This window comes from Pan troglodytes, chromosome 20 (assembly GCF_028858775.2).
Source record: "Pan troglodytes isolate AG18354 chromosome 20, NHGRI_mPanTro3-v2.0_pri, whole genome shotgun sequence".
In the NCBI taxonomy this organism is placed as follows: domain Eukaryota; kingdom Metazoa; phylum Chordata; class Mammalia; order Primates; family Hominidae; genus Pan; species Pan troglodytes.
Genome location: NC_072418.2, coordinates 16,933,399 through 16,954,010, shown reverse-complemented (window position 1 = coordinate 16,954,010; position 20,612 = coordinate 16,933,399).

Genomic DNA, 20,612 nt, shown 5'->3' with positions numbered 1-20,612 from the left:
ATGCCTGTAGTCCCAGCTACTTGGGAGGCTGAGGCAGGAGGATCACCTGAGCCCGGGAGGTCGAGGCTGCAGTGAGACATGATTGTGCCACTGCACTCTAGCCTAGGCAACAGGATAAGAGCCTGAAAAGAAAGAAGAAAAGAGAAGAAGAGCAGGAGGAGGAGCAGGGGGAAGGGAAAGGAAGAAAGAAGAAAGAAGAAGAACAAAGGGAAGGGGAGGGGGAGGAGAAGAAGAAGGGGAAGGAAGAAAGAAGACGAAAGGGAAGGGGAGGGAGAGGGGGAGGAGGAGGAGAAGGGAAAGGGGAAGGAAAAAAGAAGAAAGAAGAAGAAAGGGGGCCGGGCGCGGTGGCTCACGCCTGTAATCCCAGCACTTTGGGAGGCCGAGGCGGGCGGATCACGAGGTCAGGAGATCGAGACCATCCTGGCTAACATGATGAAACCCCATCTCTATTTAAAAATACAAAAAATTAGCCACGCATGGTGGCGGGCGCCTGTAGTCCCAGCTACTGTGGAGGCTGAGGCAGGAGAATGGCGTGAACCCGGGAGGCAGAGCTTGCAGTGAGCCAAGATTGTGTCACTGCACTCCAGCCTGGGCGACAGAGCGAGACTCCGTCTCAAAAAAAAAAAAAAAAAGAAGGGAAGGGGAGGAGGAGGAGGAAAGAAGAAGAAAGAAGAAATGTGTAACCTTTGGTATCTGTGAATGTGGCCTTATTTGGAAATAGGGTCTTTGCAGATGGAATTAAGTTAAAGATCTCACTATCAGAACATCTTGGATTTTAGGGTAGGCCCTAAATCCAATGACTGATATCCTTAGAAAGAAGAGGGCCAGGTGCAGTGGTTCACACCTGTAATCCCAGCGATTTGGAAGTCTGAGGCAGGAGGATTACTAAGCCCAAGAGTTGGTACATGCTACCCACCCTCCGGCTAATATTTTAGAAGAGCTGGGAGGATCCTTGAGCCCAGGAGTGTGAGGCTGCAGTGAGCTATGACTGCAGCTATGATTGCACCACTGCACTCCAGCCTGGGCAATAAATTGAGACCCTGTCTCTTTTTTTTTTTTTTTTTTTTTTTTGAGATGGAGTCTTGCTGTTGCCCAGGCTAGAGCGCAGTGGTGCAATCTTGGCTCACCACAACCTCTGCCTCCCAGGTTCAAGCGATTCTCCTGTCTCAGCCTCCAGAGTAGCTGGGACTACAGGTGCATGCCACAACGCCCAGCTAATTTTTGTATTTTTAGTAGAGACAGGGTTTCACCATATTGGTCAGGCTGGTCTCGAACTCCTGATCTCAGGTGATCCACCTGCCTTGGCCTCCCAAAGTGCTGGGATTACAGGCGTGAGCCACTGCGCCTGGTGAGACCCTGTCTCTTAAAAAAAAAAAAAAACTGTTACAAACCACCAGACAGAGTGGCTCATGCCTACAATTCCAGCTACTCTAGAGGCTGAGGCAGGATTTGAAGCTCAAAGTTCAAGACCAGTCTGGGCAACATAAGGAGACGCCCATCTCTACAAAAAAAAAAATTTTTTTTTTTGAGCCGTCTCAAAAAAGCTGTTTCACTCTTGTTGCCCAGGCAGGAGTGCAGTGGCACAATCTCAGCTCACTGCAACCTCCGCCTCCCGGGTTCAAGCGATTCTCTTGCTTCAGCCTCCCAAGTAGCTGGGATTACAGGCGCCCACCACCCCTGCCAACTAATTTTTGTATTTTTAGTAGAGACAGGGTTTCACCATGTTAGCCAGGCTGGTCTCAAACTCCTGACCTCAGGTGATCCACCTGCCTCAGCCTCCCAAAGTGCTGGGATTACAAGCGTGAGCCACCATGTCTGCCACAAGACCCCATTTCTACAAAAAATTTAAAAATCAGGCAGATGAGGCACCATGTGCCTGTAGTCTCAGGCACTGGGGAGGCTGGGGAGGATCACTTGTGCCCAGGAGTTTGAGGCTGCAGTGAGCTATGATGGCACCACCGCACTCCAGCCTGGGCAGCAGAGCGAGCAAGCAAGCAAGCAGGGAAGAAAGGAAGAAAGGAAGAGGAGGGGAAGGGAGGCGAGGGGAGGCGAGGGAAGGGAGAAAGAGAGAGGGAGGGAGGGAGAGAGAGAGGAAGTGAGGAAGGGAGGGAAGAAGGAAGGAAGGGAGGGAGGGAAGAAAGAGAGAGAGAGAGAGAGAGAGGGAGAAAGACAGGCCAGGTGAAAGCCATCTTCTATGACTCAACCTTCAAAACCTCATTGACTCACTTCCTTCATACTCCATTGGTTGGAGCAGTCACAAGTCCCACCCAGGTTTAGGAGGTGGGAACACAGGTCCTGTGATATGGTTTGGATTTGTATCCCCCCCCCACCCAAATCTTATGTTGAATTGTAATCCCTGGTGTTGGAGGAAGGGCCTGGTGGGAGGCGATTGGATCATGGGGTCAGAAGCCTCCCTTGCTGTGCTTGTGATAGTGAGTGAGTTCTCACAAGATCTGGTTGTTTAAAAGTGTTCACCAATATGACAACCAGATCTCCAGGCCAGGTGCAGTGGCTCACGCCTGTAATCCCAACACTTTGGGAGGCCAAGGCAGGTGGATCATTTGAGGTCAGGAGTTCGAGACCACCCTGACCAACACAGTGAAACCCCATCTTTACTAAAAATACAAAAAAACTAGCTGGCCACAGTGGCGCAGGCCTATAATCCTGGCTACTCAGGAGGCTGAGGCAGGAAAATGGCGTGAACCCAGGAGGCGGAGCTTGCAGTGAGCCGAGATCGTGCCACTGCACTCCAGCCTGGGCGACAGAGTGAGACTTCGTCTTAAAAAAAAAAAGAGAGAGAGAGAGCCATGATCAGGAAGCCGTCCTGATGACTTGTGGAGACGCAGGCCCTGAAGTAGCTGCAACCCTCTTAATACACAGGAAGAAAGGGCTAGGAGACAAGCACAGGCAGCCCCTCTGTGAACCCTCAGGTAGGAGCCACCAGCCATTTTACTGCTGAGTTTAGCATTTGGGGTTGTTCAAGAGTCCAGGGCTTCTGGGAGACTAGAGAATGCCTTCATCTCCAGGGCACTAAAACCTCAGTTACCTAATCTGTGAAATGGGTATGATCATAGCAATCCCACAAAACTGCTAAACTGCTGGTAGGGTTACATGTAATTATTCTTCCTTCTTCTTCTTCTTCTTCTTCTTCTTGTCTTATTATTATTATTATTATTATTCCTCTTCCTCTTCCTCTTCTTCTTCTTTCTTCTTTCTTCTTCTTTTCTTTTTTTAAGAGATGGGTTCTCCCTATGTATGTTGCCCAGGCTGGACTTGAACTCCTAGGCTCAAGTGATCCTCCCACCTTGGCCTTCCAAAGTGCTGGGATCACAGTAAATTTTTTCTTGTAGAAACAGGGTCTCCCTGCTGGGCACGGTGGTTCACGCCTGTAATTCCAGCACTTTGGGAGGCTGAGGCGGGTGGATCACCTGAGGTCAGGAGTTTGAGACCAGCCTGGCTGACATGGTGAAACCCCGTCTCTACTAAAAATACAAAAAATTGGCCAGGCGTGGTGGCTCACGCCTGTAATCCCAGCACTTTGGGAGGCCGAGGTGGGCGGATCACGAGGTCAGGAGATGGAGACCATCCTGGCTAACACAATGAAACCCCATCTCTACTAAAAATACAAAAATTAGCCAGGCGTGATGGTGGGCGCCTGTAGTCCCAGCTACTGGGGAGGCTGAGGCAGGAGAATGGTGTGAACCCGGGAAGCAGAGCTTGCAGTGAGCCGAGATCGCGCCACTGCACTCCAACCTGGGCAACAGAGCGAGACTCCGTCTCAAACAAAACAAAACAAAACAAAACAAAAAACAACAAAAAATTAGCTGGGCGTGGTGGTGGGCACCTGTAATCTCAGCTACTCAGGAGGAGGAAAATCGCTTGAATCCGGGAAACAGAGGTTGCAGTGAGCCGAGATCACACCATTGCACTCCAGCCTGGGTAACAAGAGCAAAACTCTGTCTCAAAAAAATAATAATAAAATAACAATCGATTGGTTGAGAGATCACCGTATGCCGTATGCCAGAGGTTGCTTTAAGCATTTTGCATGTGTTAATCCATTTTACACCTCACAATATCGCTACCAAGTAGAAACGATTATCTCGATTTTGTAAAAGGTGAAACAGGAAAAAACCACTAGAGCAAAGCTGCCAGACCCTCAACCTTCTTTTCCTTCTGACTCCAAATGACAGGCAGCATTCTTTCCATCTCTCACCTCCTCATGCCTCCTGTGGAAAAAATGAATGAACAGATGAGAAAAGTTGGAGCTGGAGAAAGACCGTGTTCCTCGTGTTCCGTGGGACCTGGGAAGGCTGCTAAAACCCAGGGAGCAGGAGTTCTCCTCCCTCCATCCTTATCCACAGTCTGGGTCCCATCCAGACCCTCCTCTCCAAACCGGGGGTTTGGGACAAAGCAGGTGAGGGAGGCATTTCATTCCAGAGCAGAAGAAGGGGCTTCCTCCCCCATCCCACTCCCGTTTCATTTTTAAGGGGGAAAAGCAGCTCCCCATACGGTGAGGCAATGAGGCGGAGCAGCAGGTTCCCGGGGATCTCCGCAGCCCCGTTGCCATAACAACCGAACTCACTCTCAGCCTCTGATAGGGAAGTCAGCTGGGACCACAGCTTGGGCAGGAAAGGGATGAGGGAGTAGGAAAGAAACTTCAAGATCAACCACTGGCCCTCACGCCGAGCTGCGCACACCCCAAGGCCAAGGGAGGCTGGAAACCCTTGTCGTCCTTGGGAAATGGGGGAGGGCACTGGTACCCCTTGGACCTCCCTCCTCAATCTGGGCAGCTTTAAACATTTTTTTTTTTCCAACTTTGGAAGACAGTTGTACAACCTCGAAGGAGAGGAGGTGTCAGGATTCACAAAGCGTATGGATCACACATGGCTCTAGGGGACATTCTCTTTGCTCTGTTTTATTTTTATTGAATATTTTATTCTTTTATTTTGAGATAGGGTCTTGCTCTATTGCCCAGGCTGGAGTCCAGTGGCGTGATCACACCTTACTGCAGCCTCAAATTACTGGACTGAGGTGATCCTCCTGCCTCAGCCATGCGAGTAGCTGGGACTACAGACATGCACCACCACACCCGGGTAATTTTTTAAATATATATGTTTTTGTAGAGATAGGGTCCTGCTACATTGCCCAGGCTGGTCTCGAACTCCTGGCTTCAAGTGATCCTCTTGCTTTGGCCTCCCAAAGTGTTGGGATTATAGGCATGAGCCACTGCATCCAGCATCATTTCTTTTCATTATTATTATGATTATTATTTTGAGATGGAGTCTCGCTCTGTCACCCAGGCTGTAGTGGAGTGGTGTGACCTTGGCTCACTGCAACCTCCACCTCCCAGGTTCAAGTGATTCTCCTGCCTCAGCCTCCTGAGGAGCTGCGATTACAGGTAACCTCCACAATGCCTGGCTAACTTTTTTTTCTTTTTGAGACGGAGTCTTCCTCTGTCGCCCAGGCTGGAGTGCAATGGCGCGATCTCAGCTTACGGCAATCTCTGCTTCCCGGGTTCAAGCAATTCTTCTGCCTCAGCCTCCCGAGTAGCTGGGACTACAGGCAGGCGCCTACCACCACACCTGACTAATTTTTGTATTTTTAGTAGAGACGGGGTTTCACCATATTGGTTGGTCTCAAACTCCTGACCTTATAATCCGCCCACCTCGGCCTCCAAAATGCTGGGATTACAGGCGTAAACCACTGTCCCTGGCCTAACCTGGCTAATTTTTATATTTTTAGTAGAGACAGGGCTTCACCATGTTGGCAAGGCAAGTCTCGAACTCATGACCTCAAGTGATCTGCTCACCTTGGCCTCCCAAAGTGCTGGGATTACAGGCGTGAGCCACTGCACCCAGCCTAATCTTTTTTTTTTTTTTTTTTTTTTTTTTTTTTTTTTAATGAAGACAGGGTCTCACTACATTACCCAGCTGGTCTCGAGCTCCTGGCCTCAAGCGATCCTCCCATCTCAGCCTCCTGAGTAGCTTCGATTACAGGCACAAGCCATCATGACTGGCTTCCTTTTTTTTTTTTTAATGAATATGGTAAAGTGCACAAATCATAAATTTCAGCGTGGTGAATTTCTACACGTGTATACCTGTGTATCCACCATGCAGACCAGAAGAACATAATTGTCCCTCCAGGAAATTCCCAAATGCTCTTTCTCAGTCAGTATCCACCAATTTGACATTTTCATCATAGATTAGTTTTGCCTACCCCTGAACTTTGTGTAAGTGGAAATACGTGGCTTGTCGTCTTGCTTTTACCCAACATTGTATCTGTGAGAATCTATTGTCATGTCTGCTTTCCTGTTCTTTTTCTTGGTTGTATAATAATCCATTGTGGAGATGTATCACAATGTATTTATCTTACTACTGATAGATATTTGAGTTGTTTGCAGTGAATGGTTATTGTAGATAAAGCAGCTATGAACATCCTTGTACATGTCTTTTGATGAACATAAGTTTACCTCTTGTGGGGATGTGGACAGGGTCTCACTCAGTAACTCAGGCTGGATCGCAGGAACCTGGCTCACTGCAGCCTCAACCGCCCAGGCTCAAGTGATCCTCCCACCTCAGCCTCCCGAATAGCTGGGACCACTATCACACCAAGCTATTTTTTTTGTAATTTTTGTAGAGACAGGGTCTCGCTTTGTTGTCCAGGCTGCTCTTGAACCCCTGGTTCAAACTATCCTCCTGCCTTGGCCTCCCAACATGCTGGGGTTACAGGCGTGAGCCACTGTGCCCAGCATCTTGGTTTATTGAATGCTGGCGACCTGCCAAGAACTTTACATCACTTATATCCTTACATAGTCACAACGTTATTTATTTAATTCACTCAGTCAACACATATTTGAAAATCTAGTAGGTGCCAGGTATTGTGGGACACACCGAGAATAAGAGTCAAGGTTTATAAATTTTGGCCAGGTGCGGTGGCTCACACCTGTAATCCCAGCACTTTGGGAGGCCGAGATGAACGGATCACTTGAGGCCGAGACAAACAGATCACTTGAGGTCAGGAGTTCAAGACCAGCCTGGCCAACATGGTGAAAACCTGTCTCTATTAAAAATACAAAGATTAGCCGGGAATGGTGGCACCTGCCTATTGTCCCAGCTACTTGGGAGGCTGAGGCAGGAGAATCACTTGAACACGGTGGAGGTTACAGTGAGCCGAGATCACGCTGCTGCACCCCAGCCTGGGTGATAGAGTGAGACTCCATCTCAAAAAAGAAAGAAAGAGCTTGGCTCAGTGGCTCATGCCTGTAATCCCAGCACTTTGAGAGGCTGAGGCGGGCGGATCACCTGAGGTCAGGAGTTCAAGACCACCCTGGCCAACATGGTGAAACCCCGTCTCTACTAAAATCACAAAATTTAGCTGGGTGTACAGCCGTGCCTGTAATCCCACCTACTGGGGAGGCTGAGGCAGGAGAATCGCAGAGGTTGCAGTGAGCCAAGATCGTGCCTTTGCACTCCAGCCTGGGTGTTCAGAGCGAGACTCTGTCAAAAAAAAACAAAAAAGGGAGGAAGCAAGAAAGGAAGGAAGGAGGGAGGGAAAAAAGGAAGGAAGGAAAAGAGAGAGAGAGAGAGATGTTATTCCAGGAGGGAATGGTCATGAAAACAAATAAGTAAGCGATATCAGAGAGTTAATGGAGATTGACTAGGGGTGGTGACATGGAGCTGAGGCGTGAAGAAGAAGGCAGAGCTGGTTGGCCATGTGAGATCTAGGGGGAAGGGTGTTGCAGGAAGTGGGAACAACCAGTGCAAAGGCTCAGTGTAGCTGGAGTGGACTAAGCGATGGAGAGAGGAATCCCAAGGAGGTTGAGTGAGGGATTTCGGTCTTAATCTAAGAGCCATGGGGGTGCATTGCAGCGTTCTCAATAGAAGGAAAACGTGAACTTCCTTGTCTTTTCAAAGATACCTCTGGGCTGTGGTAAGGACGGATGGAGGCCAGGGCAGAAGCCAGGAGGCTGTGGCCAAGGCAACCTCAGTAAATCCAGGCAAGTGATGAAGGAGTTGGGAAGCACAAAAGTGGAAAGAAGTGGGTGAATTCACGTTCTTTCTCTCTCTTTTTTTTTTTTTAGGGACAGGGTCTTGCTCTGTTGCCCAGGCTGGAGTGCAGTGGTGCGACCTCCGCTCACTGCAACCTCTGCCTCCCGGTTCAAGGGATTCTTGTGCCTCAGCCTCCCGAGTAGCACCACCACACCGGCTAATTTTTGTACCTTTTTTTTTTTTTAGTAGAGACAGGGTTTCACCATGTTGGCCAGGCTGGTCTTGAACTCCTGACCTCAAGTGATCCACCTGCCTTGGCCTCCCAAAGTGCTGGGATTACAGGTGTGAGCCACTGTGCCTGGCCCTTAACTTGACTAATTTTTTCAAAAAAAATTTTTTTTTAATTTAAGACAGGGGTTTCGCTATGTTGCCCAGGCTGGTCTCCAACTCCTTGCCTCAAGTGATCCTCCCACCTCAGCCTCAGGTTCTTTGAACATAATTATTCCCAAATTACAAGTAGAGAGAACTGAATCTCAGAGAGGTTAAGTAATTTGCCTAAGCTCACACAGCTATGAAATGGAGAAAGGGTAAGAAAATCCGTCTGACCTTCCTTCAGTTATGCAAAAGATGTCATGTGGTGGGTGGTGTGACCTCAGAAAACCTAGAGGAGTGGGGGGTCCAGGCTGGTGGTGGGGTAATAAGACCCAAGTGAACACACCTGTCCTGCTGGGGTAACTACTCACCCCTAGGCCACAGGGCAAGCAAAGTGGCAAGCCGCAAATTGAATTGGGGGGCTGGAGGGGGATGTTTCATTGATGTCACAAATGAGCATGGACCCCGTATCTGCAGCAGGGATGGTTCAGGGCCAGTCAAGGAGATGATCGGGGCCCACGGACCCTCAAACGCGTCAGGAAGCCAGGCTGGTCCCTGAGTGTGTGTGATGGGGTGTGTGTTTGTGGGGGGCACTGCCGGGAGCTGCCGCCGCCCGCCCCATTAGCAGCACCGTCATTATCCCAGATTTATGTATCTATAATTCTTCTTCCTCCCCCTCCCCAAACCGCTCCAACATCTCCCCGGCTGCAAACCCGCCTCCCCCGGAAACAGCCACGGAGCCGCCTGCCACCGGGCCATTAGCACGCAGGGAAGGGGGTGTGGAGGGAGGGGGCAGGCAGCAGGGAAGGGGAAGGGGGGAGCCAGGAGAGGACGAGGAAGGCAGGAGCTGTAAGGATGGGAGTGAGGCGGCAAGATGGAAGAGAAGAGGGGAAGGAAACAGGGCTTGGAGGAGCTGGGGAACCTCGGAGGGTTCTGGGGGGAGGGAGGGACACGTGTCCCAGAGGACCTGGCCGCAGAGAGCGGGCCCCAGGGGCAGCCGAGGGTCTCCTGCGCCCTTTCTGGCCAATGCCAGGGCTGAGAATAGGGGGGTGGGGATCCCATCGGCCGGGACTCTGAGGCTGGGTCTCAGCCCAGAAGTTACTAGAGGGCCTCGCGCCGGAACCTCTCCCCCACTCTGGGAACCTCCACCTGCGGGGTGGGGTGGTGGTCTCCACGCGGGGCGCGGGGAGGGCGCCGGCTGCAGAGCTGGGAGCCCGGAGCGATGACTCCATCACCCTCCACTTTTCCCTCCTCGCCCCCGAAACTGGCCCCCTCCCTTCTTGCGCCCCTCGGGTTGGGGGCGCGGGAGAGCCCCCTCTATTACGAGGGAAATCAATGCCGCATTAATGCAAGGTTTCCAGGCGAGGAGGGGGGATCGCTTCATAAAAGATGCATTGTTTCCATTGCCTGCACGCGGCTCCCTCCCCAGCATCCTGCAAGATGGCGGCGGCCCCAGGGAGAGAGGGGGAGGGGCTGGGGGGAGCGCGGCCCCCTCTCTCCTGCTGGGGAAGGTGGGAAGAGAGGCTGGGATGAAGGAAGGAAAGGGAGAGAGGGAGAGAGGGAGAGAGGGAGAGAGGGAGAGAGGGAGAGAGGGAGAGAGGGAGGGAGGGAGGGAGAGAGGGAGAGAGGGAGAGAGGGAGGGAGGAGGGGGCTGGGAGGCTGAGAGAGCGTTGGGGAGGCGGGAGCCAGTCAGAAGGAGGAGGGCGGGCTGGGGAGGGGGAGAGAGGGGATGGCTGGGAACTCGGAGGAGGGAAGAGAAACGCAGCCCAAGGAGGTGGCACGGGGGAGGCAGGAGAGCAGGCCGGGGGGTTGGGAGTGGGGGGGGGTGGGGGCGAAAGGGGAGAAAAAGGCTGACCGGGCAGCGTGGCCAGGAGAGAGGGGAAGACAGTACCCCCTCAACTGTCTCTAGGCTCCAAGCCCCCCTCCAGCGGGGCCCCTTGGTTCTCTCTCCTGGTCCCCGTGCACCCTCCCGCCGAGGAGATGATCCAGGGAGCCCCCATTTTCTGGCATGGAGGCCGCTGCACCCCATTGGCTTGCCTCCCTACCCTCCTTCCTGCCTTGGCACCACGGCTGCTATGCTGAGAGGGATCAAGCCTCCTCCATCTGCCTCCCGAGTCAAGGCCTCCGGAGTTGACCCGAAAGAGCTCCTTAGGAAGAAACTGCCGTTTGGGCACACCTGCATCCGTCCTACCTGCTGGGGACGGTTCCAGAAACCAGACAGAGGTTCCAGAGAGGGAAACTGGGGCAGAGGACAGCCGAGAACTCAACACGGGTCTCCACCTGCCCAGCGCCCCACCAGTGACCCCAGACCAACCTCAGCCCCCCTCCTCCCCGCCTTTTCCTCCATCCTCCGCGGGCAACCACGAAGAGAGTTTCAAGGCCCCCCACTTCCCAGCCTTCCTGCTTCGCCGTAGGGGAGCTCCCAAACGCCTGAAAATATCTTTAAATTAGGAAAAAGAGCTAAGCCGCCAGAGTCCTTTGGTCTATTAAAGGAAGAGCAGAGGCCACCGGCGCCCCCACCCCATCCCCAGCCCGATTTTGCATTTGAAGCCCTGACCGCGGATCTAGCCGGAACAATGACGGGGCCTGCCCAGCCGGCCCCAGCTGAATCCCTTTCAGTGGCCTTGGGCCCCCTGCCAGGTGTGCCAAAATTAGGACGGCTCCCCTCCTAGGCCCTTTTCATCCCCCCGGGGCTGCTGGGGCCTCAGAGGCGCTAATGAAGCGCCTCTTGCCGCCTTCCCTCTAGGAAGAGGGGGCCTGGGGGAGCGGGAGGCAGGGCCACATTGGGGGCAGGCACCTGGAAATCTGCCTTCCAAGAACTGCCCCAGGAACATGTTTTTGTGCCTTGGTCAGCGGCAGCTCCCTCCCTCCCTGCTCCTCAGGGTCCTCCCGCAGGTCCTGGTGACATCCACTTCCTCCAGGCAGCCCTCCCAGCCTGCTGGCATTGGCTCCCTACTGTGTTTCCCTTGGAGTTCGGCAGTGGGGGCAGGCTGCCTGGATTCAGATTGGAGCTCCATTGCTTTCTGGCTGTGGCTCAATTAGCCACCCTGAGCCTCAGTTTCCCACCCTGAGCCTCAGTTTCCCCGCCCGTCAAGAGAGGAGAATTATAAAAACCTATGTCATGAGACTGTTGTGAAGGAGTCGCTGTGTGAAGAACTGTGGAAGGTCACACGTGTAAAGTGGGTGCAATAATCCCTAGACTTTCGCCTCAGCCACAGGGGGCCCCTCACTGCACCCCAGACACACCCAGTGTGTGCCCATTTCTGGGACTTCCCACTGGCTGTTCTCTTTATTTTACTTGTATTTGTATTTTTTCTTTTGAGGCGGAGTCTTGCTCTGTAGCCCAGGTTGGAGTGCAGTGGTGCAATCTCGGCTCACTGCAACCTCCACCTCCTGGGTTCAAGCAGCTTCCTGAGTAGCTGGGATTACCGGCGCATGCCACCACGCCCAGCTAATTTTTGTATTTTTAGTAGAGACCGGGTTTCACCATGTTGGCCAGGCTGGTCTAGAACTCCTGACCTCAGGTGATCCACCTGCCTCGGTCTCCCAAAGCGCTGGGATTACAGGCATGAGCCACCGCGCCGGCCTTTTTTTTTTTGAGACGGAGTCTTGCTCTGTCGCCCAGGCTGAAGTGCAGTGGCCTGATCTCGGCTCACTGCAAGCTCTGCCTCCCGGGTTCACGGCATTCTCCTGCCTCGACCTCCCGAGTAGCTGAGACTACAGGCGCCCGCCACCATGCCCGGCTAATTTTTTGTATTTTTAGTATTGACTGGGTTTCACTGGGTTAGCCAGGATGGTCTCGATCTCCTGACCTCGTGATCCGCCCGCCTCGGCCTCCCAAAGTGCTGGGATTACAGGCGTGAGCCACTGCCCCTGGCCTTTTTTTTTTTTTGAGATGGAGTCTCGCTCTGTCACCCAGGCTAGAGCACAGTGGTGTGATCTCACTGCAACCTCTGCCTCTTGGGTTCAAGCGATTCTCCCACCTCAGCCTCACAAGTAGCTGGGACCACAGGCACATGCCACCACACCTGGCTAATTTTTGTATTTTTAATACAGACAGGGTTTCACCATGTTGGCCAGGCTAGTTTCAAACTCCTGACCTCAGGTGATCCGCCTACCTCTGCCTCCCAAAGTGCTGGGATTACAAGTGTGAGCCACCTTGCCAGGCCCAGTGGTCCCTGTTATTTACCATCATCTGTCTTACAGCCAGCTGACATTGTATTACTTACCTGAACTCAGGATCTTAGGCTCTCGAATCCAAGAACCTGGGTTCAAATCCCGGCTTCACAGTTATTAGCTGTGTGACATTGGGCATGTTACTTAACTTCTCCGAGCCCCTTTCCTCATTTATAAAATGAGGATGGTGATAAAACCCACCTGGAGCCGGGTGCAGTGTCCGGAGTCTGTAATCCCAGCCACTCAGGAGCCCAAGGTAGGAGGGTCCCTTTAGGCCAAGAGTTTGAGACCAGCCTGGGCAACATAGCAAGACCCTGTCTCTACCGAAAAAAAAAAAAAAAAAAAAAAAAGCCAGGCACAATGGCTTACACCTGTAGTCTCTAAAAAAAAAAATCTGCAAGGCGGGGTGTGGTGGCTCACGCCTGTAATCCCAGCACTTTGGGAGACTGAGGCGGGCGGATCACGAGGTCAGGAGATCCAGACCATCCTGGCTAACAAGGTGAAACCCTGTCTCTACTAAAAATACAAAAAATTAGCCGGGCATGGTGGCGGGCGCCTGTAGTCCCAGCTACTCGGGAGGCTGAGGCAGGAGAATGGCATGAACCCAGGAGGCGGAGCTTGCAGTGAGCCGAGATCGCGCCACTGCACTCCAGCCTGGGCAACAGAGCGAGACTCCATCTCAAAAAAAAAAAAAAAAGAATCCGCAAAAACAAAAAACCCACCTTATATAGCAGGTAATGAATAATTGACTTAGTGAATGAGAAGTCCTCAAAGCAGTGCCTGGACCACAGTACAAGTTATTCCCATAACCAATATTATTTCTGAGCCACCCCATCCCTCAGCAACTAGAATACAAGCCCTCCTGAAAGCTAACTCTGCAGTGATGGTATTGGCTTTATTTATTTATTTATTTAAGAGTTGAGGTCTTGGCCGGGCGTAGTGGCTCATGCCTGTAATCCCAACACTTTGGGAGGCCAAGGTGGGCAGATCACTGAGGTCAGGAGTTTGAGACCGCCTGGCCAACATGGTGAAACCCTGTCTCTACTAAAAATACAAAAACTTAGCTGGGCGTGGTGGCGTGTGCCTGTAATCCCAGCTACTTGGGAGGCTAAGGCAGGAAAATCGCTTGAACCCAGGAGGCAGAGGTTGCAGTGAGCTGAGATCACACCACTGGACTCCAGCCTGGATGACAGAGTGAAACTCCATCTCAGGGGGGAAAAAAAAAAGAATTTGCCTTGAAGTCTGGGTGCAGTGGCTCACGCCTGCAATCCCAACACTTTGGGAGGCCGAGGTGGGCAGATCTCCTGAGGTCAAGAGTTCAAGACCAGTCTGGTCAACATGGTGAAACTCCACCTCTACTAAAAATACAAAAATTAGCCGGGCATGGTGGTGTGCACCTGTAATCCCAGCTACTCATGAGGCTGAGACAGGAGAATTGCTTGAACCTGGGAGGCAGAGGTTGTAGTGAACCGAGATCGTGCCATTGCACTCCATCCTGGGCAACAAGAGCAAAACTTCATCTCAAAAAAAAAAAAAAGGAATAATTTGCCTTGAGTCTGTAGCATAGTGCTTAGTCCTTAGCGGGCACTCAATATACTTCATCCAGATTCAGAGGCAGGGAGAATTGTGGGAGACACAGTTTGTCACATTCACACCTATCTCTTTCCTTTGCTAACACAGGGCTCCTTAAGTGTCAGTGTGCCCTGCCTAATCCTTGCCCTCCAGCCCCCCTTGCTTCTATTTTATTTATTTATGTATTTATGTATTTTTTTTGTCTTCCAGCCCCTCTTCCAGCTCCCCTTGCCATTATTCCAGCCTTCAAGTCCCGCTTGCTTCTATTTTATTTATTTATTTATTTATTTATTTATTTTTGGGGACAGAGTCTCACTCTGTTACCTAGGCTGGAGGACAGTGGTGCAATCTCAGCTCACTGCAACCTCCGCCTCCCAGGTTCAAGCTACTCTTCTACCTCAGCCTCCCGAGTAGCTGGGATTACAGGCACCCACCACCAGGCCCGGCTAATTTTTTGTATTTTTAGTAGAGACGGGGTTTCGTCATGTTGGCCAGGCTGATCTCAAACTCCTGACCTCAAGTGATCCGCCTACCTCAGCCTCCCAACTCCCTTCCTTCTAGAGATGGCTGTGTGACACTCTTCCGGCCAATAAGACTCCAGCAGAAGTCTGCTGGGTGGTTCCAGGAAGAATGAGCATGTTATTATCCAAGCCTCAGTGGCTTCATCTATAAAATGGGGCTAAAAATTGCAACTTGCCTCAGGTCTCGAACTCCTGACCTCAAGTGATCCGCCCGCCTCAGCCTCCCAAAGTGCTGGGATTACGGGCGTGAGCCACCGCGCCCAGCCAATACGACCAGTGTCTTGGTAAGAAGAGAATAGACACAAGTACACGAGGGAGAGTCCATGTGATGGAGGAGGCAGAGACTGGATGATGCAGAGATTGGAGAGATGCATCATCTACAAGCCAAGGAGCACCCAGCATTGCTGGCCACCACCAATGCCCACTGGCCAGGCAGGGGCAAGGAAGGAGTCTCCCTTGCAAGTTTCAGAGGGAACATGGTCCTGTCAACACCTTGATTCCAGGCTTTTGGCCTCCAGGTGTGGAAGAGAATAAATCTCTGTTGCTTTAAGCCACCCAATGGGTAGCACTTCCTTACAGCAGCCTGGGAGACTAACAAGAGGGTTGAAAGCAGCAAGATTTCTTGCAAAGGCTCCTTCGGACTTCCAGGCTGCGTGACCTGCGGCGAGTCATTTACCCACTTTGGCATTTTTTTTTTTTTAGATGATGTCTCGCTCTGTCACCAGGCTGGAGTGCAGTGGCGCGATCTGGGCTCCCTGCAACCTCCAACTACCTGGTTCAAGCGATTCTCCTGCCTCGGCCTCCCGAGTAGCTGGGATTACAGGCACACAACACCACACCCAGCTAATTTTTTATTTGTAGTAGAGACAGGGTTTCACCATGTTGGCCAGGATGGTCTCGATCTCCTGACCTGGTGATCCTCCCACCTTGGCCTCCCAAAGTGCTGGGATTACAGGCATGAGCCACTGCGCCCGGCCTTTTTTTTTTTTTTTTTTTTTAAGAGACAAGGCCTCATTCCGTCACCCAGGCTAACAATCTCCCAGGCTCAAGGAATCCTCCTGCCTCAGCCTCCGGAGTAGCTGAGACTACAGGTGTGTGCCACCACATCCAGCTAATTTTTTGTTATTTTTTAAGAGATTGGGTCTCGCTATGTTGCCCAAGCTGGTCTTGAAGCAATCCTCAAGCAATCCTCCCACTTTGGCCTGCTGAAATGGTGGGATTACAGGCATGAGCCACCATGCCCTGCCCCAGTCTGCCCTTTGTGTGTTTAGCTGGCTCAGAATACAAAGATGGGCCAGCTGTGGTGGCTTACGCCTATAATCTTAGCACTTTGGGGGGCCAAGGCAGGCGGATCACTTGAGGTCAGGAGTTCAAGACCAGCCTGGCCAACATGGTGAAACCCCGTCTCTACTTAAAATACAAAAATTAGCCAGGCATGGTGACAGGCACTTGTAATCTCATATACTCAGGAGGCTGAGGCAGGAGAATTGCCGGAAAGGCAGAGGTTGCAGTGAACCAACATCTCACCACTGCACTCCAGCCTGTACGACAGAGCAAGACTCTGTCTCAAAACAAACAACAATCCAAAAAAAAAAAAAACCAACAAAGATGAACAAAAAGAGTCCTTCCTGCCTTTCCAAATCTCTCCCAGGCAGAGTTAACACATCCCAGGTGCTCTTACACAGGGTTCAGTAGTTCCTGTGGATTTCAGTTGAGTGATACCCGCCTTGTCTCCCCTGCTACGCTAGACCCTATCTCTGAGGACAAGAAATGGGCCTGTTCATCAGCGCAGCTGAGAAAGACCAAACCACCTTCTGTTCTCTTCTCTTCTTTTTTTTTTTGAGACGGAGTTTTGCTCTTGTTTCCCAGGCCGGAGTACAATGGCGCGATCTTGATTCACCACAACCTCTGCCTCCTGGGTTCAAGCGATTCTCCTGCCTCAGCCTCCTGAGTAGCTGGGATTACAGGCATGTGCCACCACGCCCGGCTAATTTTGTATTTTTAGTAGAAACGGGGTTTCTCCATGGTGGTCAGGCTGGTCTGAAACTCCTGACCTCCGGTGATCCGCCCGCCTGGGCCTCCCAAAGTGCTAGGATTACAGGTGTGCGCCACCGTGCCCGGCCTTGAAGACCAAACCACCTTCTGGATAAAGCCAAGAGATGTAAACCTGCCAGGGTCTCTGGGCACTTGGAAACGCCCATCTGTTTGGAAGTGAGAGAATTAACACATTGGATGCATAAGCTGAATGTCAATGAAGACCCCAGGGCTGGTATAGAAACTGCGTGGGTTCAAATCCCAGCCCTGGGGTCAGGCACAGTAGCTCATGCCTGTAATCCCAGGACTTTAGGAGACTGAAGCGGGCAAGTCACTTGGGGTCAGGAGTTCAAGACCAGACTGGCCAACATGGTGAAACCCCGTTTCTACTAAAAATACAAAAATCATTTGGGAGGCCGAGGTGGGCAGATCACAAGGTCACGAGATTGAGACCATCCTGGCCAACATGGTGAAACCCCCGTCTCTACTAAAATACAAAAAATTAGTCGGGTGTGGTGGCATGCGTCTATAGTCCCAGCTACTTGGGAAGCTGAGGCAGGAGAATTGCTTGAACCCAGGAGGCGGAGGTTGCAGTGGGCCAAGATCGCGCCACTGCACTCCAGCCTGGTGACAGAGCAAAACTCCATCTCAAAAAAAAAAAAAAAAAGAAAAAAAGCCAGGCGTGGTGGTTCACGCCTGTAATCTCAGCATTTTGGGAGCCAAGGCGGGCAGATCTCCTGAGGTTGGGTGTTCGAGACCAGGCTGACCAACATGGAGAAACCCTGTCTCTACTAAAAATATAAAAAATTAGCTGGGCATGTTGGCGCATGCCTGTAATCCCAGCTACTCGGGAGGCTGAGGCAGGAGAATCACAGGAACCTGGGAGGCGGAGGTTGCAGTGAGCCGAGATTGCGCCACTGCACTCCAGCCTGGGCAACAAGAGTGAAACTCTGACTCAAAACAAAAGAAAACAAACAAACAAAAAATCAGCCAGGCATGGTGGTGCACACCTGTAATCCCAGCTACTTGGGAGGCTGGGGCACGAGAATCGCTTGAACCCGGGAGGTGGAGGTTGCAGTGAGCTGAGATAGCACCACTGCACTCCAGCCTGGGTGACAGGGCAAGACTCCGTCTCAAACAACAAAAAAAACCTACAAATCCCAGCCCTGCCTGGCATTGACTGAGTCACCTTAGGTAAGTGGTTTTGCTGGTCTGTGCCTCTGTTTCTCTGGCTATAATATAGGTACAATGACAGTAGGGTCATTTCAAGGATTAAATGAGAAAAATGCCTGTTGGATACTCAGAGGTCAGGTACATACAGTAAGTGCTTAATGAGTGCTGGTCCCATGCATGAATGGAAGCACTGGGTGAGCATGTGCTTAAGGAAGAAGTGCAGGAGGCCGGATGCAGTGGCTCACGCCTGTAATCCCAGCACTTTAGGAGGTGGAGGTGGGAGGATCGCTTGAGGCTAGGGGTTCGAGACCACATCTTTACAAAAAATTTAAAATTAGGCCAGGCACAGTTGCTGACACCTGTAATCCCAACACTTTGGGAAGCTGAGGCAGGCAGATCACTTGAGGCCAGGAGTTCGAGACCAGCCTGGCCAACGTGGCAAAACCCCATCTCTACTAAAAATACAAAAATTAGCCACGTGGGGTGGTGCACACCTGTAATCCCAGCTACTTGGGAGGCTAAGCAGGAGAATCACTTGAACCCGGGAGATGGAGGTAACAGTGAGGCAAGATCACACCACTGTACTCACTGCCTGGGCGACACACTGCCTGGGCGACAGAGTGAGTGAGACTCCATTTCAAAAAAAAAAAAAAATTAGCTGAGCACAGTGGCACGCACCTGTAGTTCCAGCTACTGTGGAGGCTAAGGCAGGAGACTCATTTAAGCCCAGGAGGTTGAGGCTGCAGTAAGCTATGATTGCACCACTTCACTCCCTTCTGGGCAACAAAATGACATGCTGTCTCTAAAATAAAGAATTAAAAAGCCTACCTTGGCTGAGCAGATCCACCTGGATAGAGCTTGATAGGGAGGAGAGATCTTTGCTACAATTCAGATGACAGACAAGAATGACTTGTCCCAGGCTGGTGGCAGTGCAGATGAGGAAGGCTCTATGGGCTCAGGGTGGGTTTTGGAGTTGTAGTGGACAGGGCTGGCTAATGGATTGGATGTGAGGGATGACAGAAAGAAGGGAGTCTACAGTGATGGGGTACAGATGGGTTACTATCCGGGTGCAGTCGCTCATGCCTGTAATCTCAGCACTTTGGGAGGCCGAGGCAGGTGGATCATGAGGTCAGGAGTTCAAGACCAGCCTGACCAACATGGTTAAACCCCGTCTCTACTAAAAATACAAAAATGAGCTGGGCATGGTGGTGCGCACCTGTAATCCCAGCTACTCAGGAGGCTGAGGCAGGATAATCGCTTGAACCTGGGAGGCAGAAGTTGCAATGAGCCGAGATTGCGCATGGTGGTTCATCCCTATAATCCTAGCACTTTGGGGGGCCAAGGGAGGTGGATCGCTTGAGCTCAATAGTTTTAGACAGGCCTGGGCAACATGGTGAAACCTGATCTCTACAAAAAATACTAAAATTAGATGGGCATGGTGGCGTGTGCCTGTAGTCCCAGCTACTTGGGATGCTGAGGTGGGAGGAACACCTGACCCCGTAGGTTGAGGCTGCAGTGAGCCATGATCATGCCACTGCACTCCAGCCTGGATGACAAAGTGAGTCCCTGTTTCCAAAAAAGAAAAAAAAAGAACAGAGAGTGAATGGTGGTTACCAGGGGCTAGAGTGGAGGGACTGAGGAGATGTTAGTCAAAGGCTATACACTTTCAGTTAGACAGGAATACAGTCAAGAGATGTCTTCTACAGTATGGTGACTATAGCTAATAACAATGTATCGTATACTTGAAAATCACTGAGAGAGATTTTAAGTGTTCTTGTCACACACAAAAATAGGCATGTGAGGTAATATATATGTTAATTCACTCCATTTAGCCATTCTGAAATGTATATGTACTTCAAAACATCATGTCATACACCATAAATACGTACAATTTTAATTTGTCAATTAAATAAATTTTAGGCCAGTGCAGTGACTCACCTCTATAATCCCAGCACTTTGGGAGGCTGAAGTAGGTGGATCACTTGAGGCCAGAAGTTTGAGACCAGCCTGGCCAACATGGTGAAACCCCATCTCTATTAAAAATACAAAATCTAGCCGGGCATGGTGGCATGGGCCTGTAGTTTCAGCTACTCAGGAGGCTGAATAGGAGAATCACTTGAACTCAGGAGGCAGAGGTTGTAGTGAGCCGAGATTGCACCACTGCACTCCAGCCTAGGTGACAGAGTGAGACTCCATCTCAAAACAAAACTAAACTAAACTAAACAAAAAATTAGCCAGGTGTGGTGGCATGCACCTATAGTCCCAGCTACTTGGGAAACTGAGGTAGAAGGATCACTTGAGCCCAGGAGTTCAATACTGCAGGGAGCTATTGATCGCACCACTGCACTCCAGCCTGGGCAGCAGAGTGAGACCCTATCTCTATTTTTTAATTAATTAATTAACTAACAACAACAAAAAGCAAATGGGCATGGATGCATCTCAATTAAAAAGAAATAGTTGGTGACTGAGGCCATGATCTCATCTGAAAGCTCGACTGGGGAGGATCCACTTTCAAGCTCATGAGTTGTTGGCAGGATCAGTTGCCCACTGGCTGTTGGTCAGAGGCCTCTTCTGGTTCCTGGCCTTGTGACCCTCTCCGATGGGCAGCTCATAGCCTGGCAGGTGGCTTCCCTCAGAGTGAGCAGAAGAGAGGGCAAGAAAGGGAGTGCATCCAGCTGGGCACAATGGTTCACGCCTGTAATCCCAGCACTTTGGGAGGCTGAGGTGGGTGGGTGAGGTCTGGAGTCCAAAACCAGCCTGACCAACATGGTGAAAC